We start from the raw sequence: 12,974 nt of genomic DNA, 5'->3' as shown, positions 1-12,974 counted from the left end.
TCACACAACATTCACCTCCCTGCTCAGAATGGAGAGGAGTTTCTCAATTCACACACAACAATCACCACCTTGATTACAACTGAGAGGAGTTTCTCCATTCACGGACAACAATCACTACCGTGATTACAACTGAGATGAGTTTCTCCAGTCACACACAACATTTAACACCTTGATTACCACTGAGAGGAATTTCTCCATTCCCACACAAAATATACCACCTTGATTACCACTGAGTGGAGTTTCTCCATTCACACACAACATTCAACACCTTGATTAGAACGGAGAGGAGAATCGTCAGTCACACACAACATTCACCACCTTGATTACCACTCAGAGGAATTTCTCACATTTGCCACCTTAATTAGAACCGAGAGGAGTTTCTCCTGTCACACACAACATTCACCGCCTTGATTATAACTGAGAGAAGTTTCTCCAGTCACAAACAACATTCAACACCTTGATTACAACTGAGAGGAGATTCTCCAGTCACACACAACATTCACCACCTTGATTACAACTGAGAGGAGATTCTCCAGTCACACACAACATTCAACACCTCGATTAGAACCGATAAGTTTCTCTAGTCACACACTACATTCACCACCATCGATTAGAATCAAAAGGAGTTTCTCCAGTCACACACAACATTCACCACCTCAATTAGAACGGAGAAGCGTTTCTCCATTCACACACAACACTCAACACCCCGATTACAACTGAGAGGAGTTTCTACAGTCACACACAACATTCACCACCTCAATTAGAACAGAGAAGTGTTTCTCCATTCACACACAACACTCAACACCCTGATTACAACTAAGAGGAGTTTCTCCAGTTACACACATCATTTGCCACCTCGATTAGAATGGAGAAGAGTTTCTCCAATCACACTCAACATTCACCACTTTGACTACAACGGTGAGGAGTTTCAGACACAATAGTCACCAACTTGATTACAACTGGGAGGAGTCTCTCCATTCACACACAACATTCACCACCTTGATTACAACTGGGAGGAGTCTCTCCATTCACACACAACATTCACCACCTTGATTACAACTGGGAGGAATTTTTCCATTCACACATAACATTCAGCACCTTATTTCTTTAATAGCATCCAAACCATTGTGTGCAGTGATATTTTACAAAAAAGAAGCAATGTGTGTATTTACAATGCTTGGAGGCTGTGCTAGGCAATTATCTCTCAGCTGTTTACTAGCAGGAATTGACTCTTTAGGGCTTTGTTAAGGTCCTGGTTTGAGGTACATACTGTGATGTCTGCTGAAAATGAGTTACACTGGAAGGGTCCGAGGAAGTCAAAAGGCCAGAAAACAGAGGGACTGCAAACGGCCTTGGATGAGGCGAGAAGGATGTGATTGGTAGATCACAGGTAGTGGGTGGGAGTGTCAGAGTCTTGCAAATCACAAAGGTATAAGCCATGGAGAACCCTAACCACTGGCGTCAACCGGTCGGTTAGGGATCTGTTTTTGACTTAAGCAGCCAGCTTTCTGTTGGTAGGGTCAGGTAGGCCTGTGCCCTGGGGCACTGTGTAAGGTTCTGCAGGTTAAGTTGATATCACAATGCATTGACTGTGGTGGTATATAACAGAAGAGGCAAAAGTCAGGGTGTTGGGAGGGAAGGAGCTTGAGATGAATAATGAGGTACTAAACCTCTATTTGGGATGTGTTCGACATGGAGAACTCAGAGCCATCCATTGATGAATAGCTGTAAGACAGATTTGGGTAAAGGGAGGAGATGAAAACTGGAAATGAGAAACATGTTTGGGAGTGTGCTATACATGGATGGTTTGAAAAACCAAATGAAGAAATAAATTCACAAAGGGAGGTGGCGAAGGGTGAAAAAAGGAGAGAACCCTCAAATAGGCTTGGAGAGACATCAAAAGCTAGATAGATTGAAGGAGAAACCTGGAGTCCTAGGAGACTGAAAGAGTAGAATCAGAGAGAGGCACAAACCAATCCAAATGAGGGCTTTAAATCGTGATGCGTGCAGCATTGAGTGAGAATAAGAACTAAGGGGCATATTATCAAGACAGGCAATAAAATTATCGCCGCTTTAGCGGCAGAAAACTGCTGCTAAAACGGCGATAATGAAGCTCAAGTTAGATGTCCTTCACATCTAACCTGAGCTTCAATTGGAATTCCATAGAGCATATTATCAAACCCATTATCGCTATTTTTGCAGCAGTTTTCTGCCGCTAAAGCGGCGATAACTTTAACGCCTGTCTTGATAATATGCCCCTAAGGAGGAAGGACAATCGTATTAAATGCAGCATATAGACTGGGTGATTGTATCCAATGCAGCCGATAGACTGAGGATTGATACCAGGTGACGGTCTCAAATGTAGCCAATAGACTGGGTGTGAAGACTAATATGAGGTGATTGTATAACATGCAGCCGAAACATTAGGTGTGAGGATTCATATATGGTCATTGTATCAAATGTGTCCAATAGACTGGGTGTGAGGACTGATGTCATTGTATGAAATGAATCCAAAAGACAGGGTGTGAGGACTGATACTTAGTGATTGTATCAAATGCATCCAACAGACAGGGTGTGAGGACTGATATGTGGTGATTGTATCAAATACATCCAACAGACTGGGTGTGAGGATTGATACGAAGTGATATGCAGCCAATAGACTGGGTGTGAGGACTGATGTCATTGTATCAAATGAATCCAAAAGACAGGGTGTGAGGACTGATACTTAGTGATTGTATCAAATGCATCCAACAGACAGGGTGTGAGGACTGATATGTGGGGATTGTATCAAATGCAGCCAATAGACTGGGTGTGAGGACTGATATGTGGTGATTGTATCAAAATATCATCCAAAAGACTGGGTGTGAGGACTGACACATGGGGATTGTATCAAATGCATCCAACAGACTGGGTGTGAGGACTGATACATGGGGATTTTATAAAATGCATCCAACAGACTGGGTGTGAGGACTGATATGTAGTGTTAGTATCAAATGCATCCAACAGACTGGGTGTCAAGACTGATACGTGGTGATTGTATCAAATGCATCCAACAGACAGGGTGTGAGGACTGATATGTGGTGATTGTATCAAATACATCCAACAGACTGGGTGTTAGGACTGATACATGGGGATTGTATCAAATGCATTCAATAGACTGAGTGGGAGGACTGATATGTGGTGATTGTATCAAAATATCATCCAAAAGACTGGGTGTGAGGACTGACACATGGGGATTGTATCAAATGGATCCAACAGACTGGGTGTGAGGACTGATACATGGGGATTTTATAAAATGCATCCAACAGACTGGGTGTGAGGACTGATATGTAGTGTTAGTATCAACTGCATCCAACAGACAGGGTGTGAGGACTGATACTAGGTGATTGTATCAAATGCATCCAACAGACAGGGTGTGAGGACTGATACTTGGTGATTGTATCAAATGCATCCAACAGACAGGGTGTGAAGACTGATACTAGGTGATTGTATCAAATACATTCAACAGACTGGGTGTGAGGACTGATACTTGGTGATTGTATCAAATGCATCCAACAGACTGGGTTTGCTGACTGATATGTGGTGATTGTATCAAACACATCCAACAGACTGGGTGTGAGGACTGATACGTAGTGTTTGTATCAAATGCATTTGGGAGACTGGGGGTGAGGACTGATACAAGGTAATTGTATCAAATGCATCCAACAGAATAGGTGTGAGGACTGACACGTGGTGTTTGTATCAAATGCATCTGTTAGACTGAGGACTGATACGAGGTGATTGTATCAAATGCATCCAACAGACGGGGTGTGAGGACTGACATGTAGTGTTTGTATCAAATGGATCCAACAGACTGGGTGTGAGGACTGATACATGGGGATTGTATCAAATGCATTCAATAGACTGAGTGGGAGGACTGATATGTGGTGATTGTATCAAAATATCATCCAAAAGACTGGGTGTGAGGACTGACACATGGGGATTTTATAAAATTCATCCAAAAGACTGGGTGTGAGGACTGACACATGGTGATTGTATCAAATGCATCAAACAGACTGGGTGTGAGGACTGATACTTGGTGATTGTGTCAAATACATCCAACAGACTAGAAGTGAGGACTGATACGTGGGGATTGTATCAAATGCATCCAACAGACTGGGTGTGAGGACTGATACATGGGGATTTTATAAAATTCATCCAACAGACTGGGTGTGAGGACTGATATGTAGTGTTAGTATCAAAATCATCCAACGGACTGAGTGTGAAGACTGATATGTGGTGAGTGTATCAAATGCATCCAACAGACAGGGTGTGAGGACTGATACGTGGGGATTGTATCAAATGCATCCAACAGACTGGGTTTTCGGACTGATATGTGGTGATTGTATCAAATACATCCAACAGACTGGGTGTGAGGACTGGTACGTAGTGTTTGTATCAAATGCATTTGGGAGACTGGGGGTGAGGACTGATACTAGGTAATTGTATCAAATGCATCCAACAGACTAGGTGTGAGGACTGACACGTGGTGTTTGTATCAAATGCATCCGTTACACTGAGGACTGATACGAGGTGATTGTATCAAATGCATCCAACAGACTGGGTGTGAGGACTGATATGTAGTGTTTGTATCAAATGGATCCAACAGACTGGGTGTGAGGACTGATACGTGGTGATTGTATAAAATGCATCTAACAGACGGGGTGTGAGGACTAATACGTGGTGATTGTATCAAATGCATCCAACGGACAGGGTGTGAGGACCGATACGTGATGATTGTATCAAATGCATCCAACAGACTGGGTTTGCGGACTGATACGTGGGGATTGTATCAAATACATCCAACAGACTGGGTGTGAGGACTGATACGTGAGGATTGTATCAAATGCATCCAACAGACTGAGGATTGTTACGAGGTGATTGTATCAAATGCATCCAACAGACTGGGTGTGAGGACTGATATGAAGTGATTGTATCACATGCATCCAACAGACTGGTGTGAGGACAAATATGTGGTGAATGTGTCAAATTCAGCTGAAAGATTAGGTGTGATGATTGATATGTAGTGATTGTATCAAATGCATTAGATAGACTGGGTGTGAGGACCTAAATATGGTGTTTGTATCTAATGGATTCAACAGACTGAGTGTGAGGACTGATACGAAGTGATATGCAGCCAATAGACTGGGTGTGAGGACTGATGTCATTGTATGAAATGAATCCAAAAGACAGGGTGTGAGGACTGATACTTAGTGATTGTATCAAATGCATTCAACAGACTGAGTGTGAGGACTGATACATGGGGATTGTATCAAATACATCCAACAGACTGGGTGTGAGGATTGATACGAAGTGATATGCAGCCAATAGACTGGGTGTGAGGACTGATGTCATTGTATCAAATGAATCCAAAAGACAGGGTGTGAGGACTGATACTTAGTGATTGTATCAAATGCATCCAACAGACAGGGTGTGAGGACTGATATGTGGGGATTGTATCAAATGCAGCCAATAGACTGGGTGTGAGGACTGAAATGTGGTGATTGTATCACAATATCATCCAAAAGACTGGGTGTGAGGACTGACACATGGGGATTGTATCAAATGCATCCAACAGACTGGGTGTGAGGACTGATACATGGGGATTTTATAAAATGCATCCAACAGACTGGGTGTGAGGACTGATATGTAGTGTTAGTATCAAATGCATCCAACAGACTGGGTGTCAAGACTGATACGTGGTGATTGTATCAAATGCATCCAACAGACAGGGAGTGAGGACTGATATGTGGTGATTGTATCAAATACATACAACAGACTGGGTGTTAGGACTGATACATGGGGATTGTATCAAATGCATTCAATAGACTGAGTGGGAGGACTGATATGTGGTGATTGTATCAAAATATCATCCAAAAGACTGGGTGTGAGGACTGACACATGGGGATTGTATCAAATGCATCCAACAGACTGGGTGTGAGGACTGATACATGGGGATTTTATAAAATGCATCCAACAGACTGGGTGTGAGGACTGATATGTAGTGTTAGTATCAACTGCATCCAACAGACAGGGTGTGAGGACTGATACTAGGTGATTGTATCAAATACATTCAACAGACAGGGTGTGAGGACTGATACTTGGTGATTGTATCAAATGCATCCAACAGACAGGGTGTGAAGACTGATACTAGGTGATTGTATCAAATACATTCAACAGACTGGGTGTGAGGACTGATACGTGGGGATTGTATCAAATGCATCCAACAGACTGGGTTTGCGGACTGATATGTGGTGATTGTATCAAACACATCCAACAGACTGGGTGTGAGGACTGATACATAGTGTTTGTATCAAATGCATTTGGGAGACTGGGGGTGAGGACTGATACAAGGTAATTGTATCAAATGCATCCAACAGACTGGGTGTGAAGACTGATATGTGGTGATTGTATCAAATGCATCCAACAGACAGGGTGTGAGGACTGATACGTGGGGATTGTATCAAATGCATCCAACAGACTGGGTTTTCGGACTGATATGTGGTGATTGTATCAAATACATCCAACAGACTGGGTGTGAGGACTGGTACGTAGTGTTTGTATCAAATGCATTTGGGAGACTGGGGGTGAGGACTGATACGAGGTAATTGTATCAAATGCATCCAACAGACTAGGTGTGAGGACTGACACGTGGTGTTTGTATCAAATGCATCCGTTACACTGAGGACTGATACGAGGTGATTGTATCAAATGCATCCAACAGACGGGGTGTGAGGACTGATATGTAGTGTTTGTATCAAATGGATCCAACAGACTGGGTGTGAGGACTGATACGTGATGATTGTATAAAATGCATCTAACAGACGGGGTGTGAGGACTAATATGTGGTGATTGTATCAAATGCATCCAACGGACAGGGTGTGAGGACTGATACATGGTGATTGTATTAAATATATCCAACAGACTGGGTGTGAGGAATGATACGTGGGGATTGTGTCAACTGCAATCAACAGACTGGGTGTGAGTACTGATACGTGGGGATTGTATCAAATGCATCCAACAGACTGGGTGTGAAGACTGATACGTGGGGATTGTCTCAAATGCATCCAACAGACTGGGTGTGAAGACTGATACGTGGGGATTGTATCAAATGCATCCAACAGACTGGGTGTGAAGACTGATACGTGGGGATTGTATCAAATGCATCCAACAGTCTGGGTGTGAGGACTGATATATGGGGATTGTATCAACTGCAACCAACAGACAGGGTGTGAGGACTGATACATGGTGATTGTATTAAATACATCCATCAGACTGGGTGTGAGGACTGATACATGGGGATTGTATCAAATGCATCCAACAGACTGGGTGTGAGGACTGATATGTGGGGATTGTATCAAATACATCCAACAGACTGGGTGTGAGGACTGATACGTGAGGATTGTATCAAATGCATCCAACGGACTGGGTGTGAGGACTGATGCGTGGTGTTTGTATCAAATGAATCCATTAGACTGAGGATTGTCACGAGGTGATTGTATCAAATGCATCCAACAGACAGGGTGTGAGGACTGATATGAAGTGATTGTATCACATGCATTTAACAGACTGGTGTGAGGACAAATATGTGGTGAATGTGTCAAATTCAGCTGAAAGATTAGGTGTGATGATTGATATGTAGTGATTGTATCAAATGCATTAGATAGACTGGGTGTGAGGACTTAAATATGGTGTTTGTATCTAATGCATTCAACAGACTGAGTGTGAGGACTGATATGTGGTGATTTTATCAAATGCATCCAACAGTCTGGGTGTGAGGACTGATACATGGGGATTGTATCAAATGCATTCAATAGACTGAGTGGGAGGACTTATATGTGATGATTGTATCAAATGCATCCAACAGACTGGGTTTTCGGACTGATATGTGGTGATTGTATCAAATGCATCCAACAGACTGGGTTTTCGGACTGATATGTGGTGATTGTATCAAATACATCCAACAGACTGGGTGTGAGGACTGGTACGTAGTGTTTGTATCAAATGCATTTGGGAGACTGGGGGTGAGGACTGATACGAGGTAATTGTATCAAATGCATCCAACAGACTAGGTGTGAGGACTGACACGTGGTGTTTGTATCAAATGCATCCGTTACACTGAGGACTGATACGAGGTGATTGTATCAAATGCATCCAACAGACTGGGTGTGAGGACTGGTATGTAGTGTTTGTATCAAATGGATCCAACAGACTGGGTGTGAGGACTGATACGTGGTGATTGCATAAAATGCATCCAACAGACTGGGTTTGCGGACTGATACGTGGGGATTGTATCAAATGCATCCAACAGACAGGGTGTGAGGACTGATACATGGTGATTGTATTTAATATATCCAACAGACTGGGTGTGAGGAATGATATGTGGGGATTGTGTCAACTGCAACCAACAGACTGGGTGTGAGGACTGATACGTGGGGATTGTATCAAATGCATTCAACAGACTGGGTGTGAGGACTGATACGTGGGGATTGTATCAAATGCATCCAACAGTCTGGGTGTGAGGACTGATATATGGGGATTGTATCAACTGCAACCAACAGACAGGGTGTGAGGACTGATACATGGGGATTGTATTAAATACATCCATCAGACTGGGTGTGAGGACTGATACATGGGGATTGTATCAAATGCATCCAACAGACTGGGTGTAAGGACTGATATGTGGGGATTGTATCAAATACATCCAACAGACTGGGTGTGAGGACTGATACGTGAGGATTGTATCAAATGCATCCAACGGACTGGGTGTGAGGACTGATGCGTGGTGTTTGTATCAAATGCATCCATTAGACTGAGGATTGTCACGAGGTGATTGTATCAAATGCATCCAACAGACTGGGTGTGAGGACTGATATGAAGTGATTGTATCAAATGCATTCAACAGACTGAGTGTGAGGACTGATACATGGGGATTGTATCAAATACATCCAACAGACTGGGTGTGAGGATTGATACGAAGTGATATGCAGCCAATAGACTGGGTGTGAGGACTGATGTCATTGTATCAAATGAATCCAAAAGACAGGGTGTGAGGACTGATACTTAGTGATTGTATCAAATGCATCCAACAGACAGGGTGTGAGGACTGATATGTGGGGATTGTATCAAATGCAGCCAATAGACTGGGTGTGAGGACTGATATGTGGTGATTGTATCACAATATCATCCAAAAGACTGGGTGTGAGGACTGACACATGGGGATTGTATCAAATGCATCCAACAGACTGGGTGTGAGGACTGATACATGGGGATTTTATAAAATGCATCCAACAGACTGGGTGTGAGGACTGATATGTAGTGTTAGTATCAAATGCATCCAACAGACTGGGTGTCAAGACTGATACGTGGTGATTGTATCAAATGCATCCAACAGACAGGGTGTGAGGACTGATATGTGGTGATTGTATCAAATACATCCAACAGACTAGGTGTTAGGACTGATACATGGGGATTGTATCAAATGCATTCAATAGACTGAGTGGGAGGACTGATATGTGGTGATTGTATCAAAATCTCATCCAAAAGACTGGGTGTGAGGACTGACACATGGGGATTGTATCAAATGCATCCAACAGACTGGGTGTGAGGACTGATACATGGGGATTTTATAAAATGCATCCAACAGACTGGGTGTGAGGACTGATATGTAGTGTTAGTATCAACTGCATCCAACAGACAGGGTGTGAGGACTGATACTAGGTGATTGTATCAAATACATTCAACAGACAGGGTGTGAGGACTGATACTTGGTGATTGTATCAAATGCATCCAACATACAGGGTGTGAAGACTGATACTAGGTGATTGTATCAAATACATTCAACAGACTGGGTGTGAGGACTGATACGTGGGGATTGTATCAAATGCATCCAACAGACTGGGTTTGCGGACTGATATGTGGTGATTGTATCAAACACATCCAACAGACTGGGTGTGAGGACTGATACATAGTGTTTGTATCAAATGCATTTGGGAGACTGGGGGTGAGGACTGATACAAGGTAATTGTATCAAATGCATCCAACAGACTGGGTGTGAAGACTGATATGTGGTGATTGTATCAAATGCATCCAACAGACAGGGTGTGAGGACTGATACGTGGGGATTGTATCAAATGCATCCAACAGACTGGGTTTTCGGACTGATATGTGGTGATTGTATCAAATACATCCAACAGACTGGGTGTGAGGACTGGTACGTAGTGTTTGTATCAAATGCATTTGGGAGACTGGGGGTGAGGACTGATACGAGGTAATTGTATCAAATGCATCCAACAGACTAGGTGTGAGGACTGACACGTGGTGTTTGTATCAAATGCATCCGTTACACTGAGGACTGATACGAGGTGATTGTATCAAATGCATCCAACAGACTGGGTGTGAGGACTGATATGTAGTGTTTGTATCAAATGGATCCAACAGACTGGGTGTGAGGACTGATACATGATGATTGTATAAAATGCATCTAACAGACGGGGTGTGAGGACTAATATGTGGTGATTGTATCAAATGCATCCAACGGACAGGGTGTGAGGACTGATACATGGTGATTGTATTAAATATATCCAACAGACTGGGTGTGAGGAATGATACGTGGGGATTGTGTCAACTGCAACCAACAGACTGGGTGTGAGTACTGATACGTGGGGATTTTATAAAATGCATCCAACAGACTGGGTGTGAGGACTGATATGTAGTGTTAGTATCAAATGCATCCAACAGACTGGGTGTGAAGACTGATACGTGGGGATTGTATCAAATGCATCCAACAGTCTGGGTGTGAGGACTGATATATGGGGATTGTATCAACTGCAACCAACAGACAGGGTGTGAGGACTGATACATGGTGATTGTATTAAATACATCCATCAGACTGGGTGTGAGGACTGATACATGGGGATTGTATCAAATGCATCCAACAGACTGGGTGTGAGGACTGATATGTGGGGATTGTATCAAATACATCCAACAGACTGGGTGTGAGGACTGATACGTGAGGATTGTATCAAATGCATCCAACGGACTGGGTGTGAGGACTGATGCGTGGTGTTTGTATCAAATGCATCCATTAGACTGAGGATTGTCACGAGGTGATTGTATCAAATGCATCCAACAGACAGGGTGTGAGGACTGATATGAAGTGATTGTATCACATGCATTTAACAGACTGGTGTGAGGACAAATATGTGGTGAATGTGTCAAATTCAGCTGAAAGATTAGGTGTGATGATTGATATGTAGTGATTGTATCAAATGCATTAGATAGACTGGGTGTGAGGACTTAAATATGGTGTTTGTATCTAATGCATTCAACAGACTGAGTGTGAGGACTGATATGTGGTGATTTTATCAAATGCATCCAACAGACTGGGTGTGAGGACTGATAAATGGGGATTGTATCAAATGCATTCAATAGACTGAGTGGGAGGACTTATATGTGATGATTGTATCAAATGCATCCAACAGACTGGGTTTTCGGACTGATATGTGGTGATTGTATCAAATGCATCCAACAGACTGGGTTTTCGGACTGATATGTGGTGATTGTATCAAATACATCCAACAGACTGGGTGTGAGGACTGGTACGTAGTGTTTGTATCAAATGCATTTGGGAGACTGGGGGTGAGGACTGATACGAGGTAATTGTATCAAATGCATCCAACAGACTAGGTGTGAGGACTGACACGTGGTGTTTGTATCAAATGCATCCGTTACACTGAGGACTGATACGAGGTGATTGTATCAAATGCATCCAACAGACTGGGTGTGAGGACTGGTATGTAGTGTTTGTATCAAATGGATCCAACAGACTGGGTGTGAGGACTGATACGTGGTGATTGTATAAAATGCATCCAACAGACTGGGTTTGCGGACTGATACGTGGGGATTGTATCAAATGCATCCAACAGACAGGGTGTGAGGACTGATACATGGTGATTGTATTTAATATATCCAACAGACTGGGTGTGAGGAATGATATGTGGGGATTGTGTCAACTGCAACCAACAGACTGGGTGTGAGGACTGATACGTGGGGATTGTATCAAATGCATTCAACAGACTGGGTGTGAGGACTGATACGTGGGGATTGTATCAAATGCATCCAACAGTCTGGGTGTGAGGACTGATATATGGGGATTGTATCAACTGCAACCAACAGACAGGGTGTGAGGACTGATACATGGGGATTGTATTAAATACATCCATCAGACTGGGTGTGAGGACTGATACATGGGGATTGTATCAAATGCATCCAACAGACTGGGTGTAAGGACTGATATGTGGGGATTGTATCAAATACATCCAACAGACTGGGTGTGAGGACTGATACGTGAGGATTGTATCAAATGCATCCAACGGACTGGGTGTGAGGACTGATGCGTGGTGTTTGTATCAAATGCATCCATTAGACTGAGTATTGTCACGAGGTGATTGTATCAAATGCATCCAACAGACTGGGTGTGAGGACTGATATGAAGTGATTGTATCACATGCATTTAACAGACTGGTGTGAGGACAAATATGTGGTGAATGTGTCAAATTCAGCTGAAAGATTAGGTGTGATGATTGATATGTAGTGATTGTATCAAATGCATTAGATAGACTGGGTGTGAGGACTTAAATATGGTGTTTGTATCTAATGCATTCAACAGACTGAGTGTGAGGACTGATATGTGGTGATTTTATCAAATGCATCCAACAGACTGGGTGTGAGGACTGATACATGGTGATTGTATCAAATGCATCAAACAGACTGGGTGTGAGGACTGATACCTGGTGATTGTGTCAAATACATCCAACAGACTGGGTGTGAGGACTGATACATGGGGATTGTATCAAATGCATTCAATAGACTGAGTGGGAGGACTTATATGTGATGATTGTATCAAATACATCCAAAAGACTGGAAGTGAGGAC

Source organism: Triturus cristatus, chromosome 3_2 (assembly GCF_964204655.1).
Source record: "Triturus cristatus chromosome 3_2, aTriCri1.1, whole genome shotgun sequence".
NCBI classification, from domain to species: Eukaryota; Metazoa; Chordata; class Amphibia; order Caudata; family Salamandridae; genus Triturus; species Triturus cristatus.
This window is presented reverse-complemented; position numbering follows the sequence as displayed.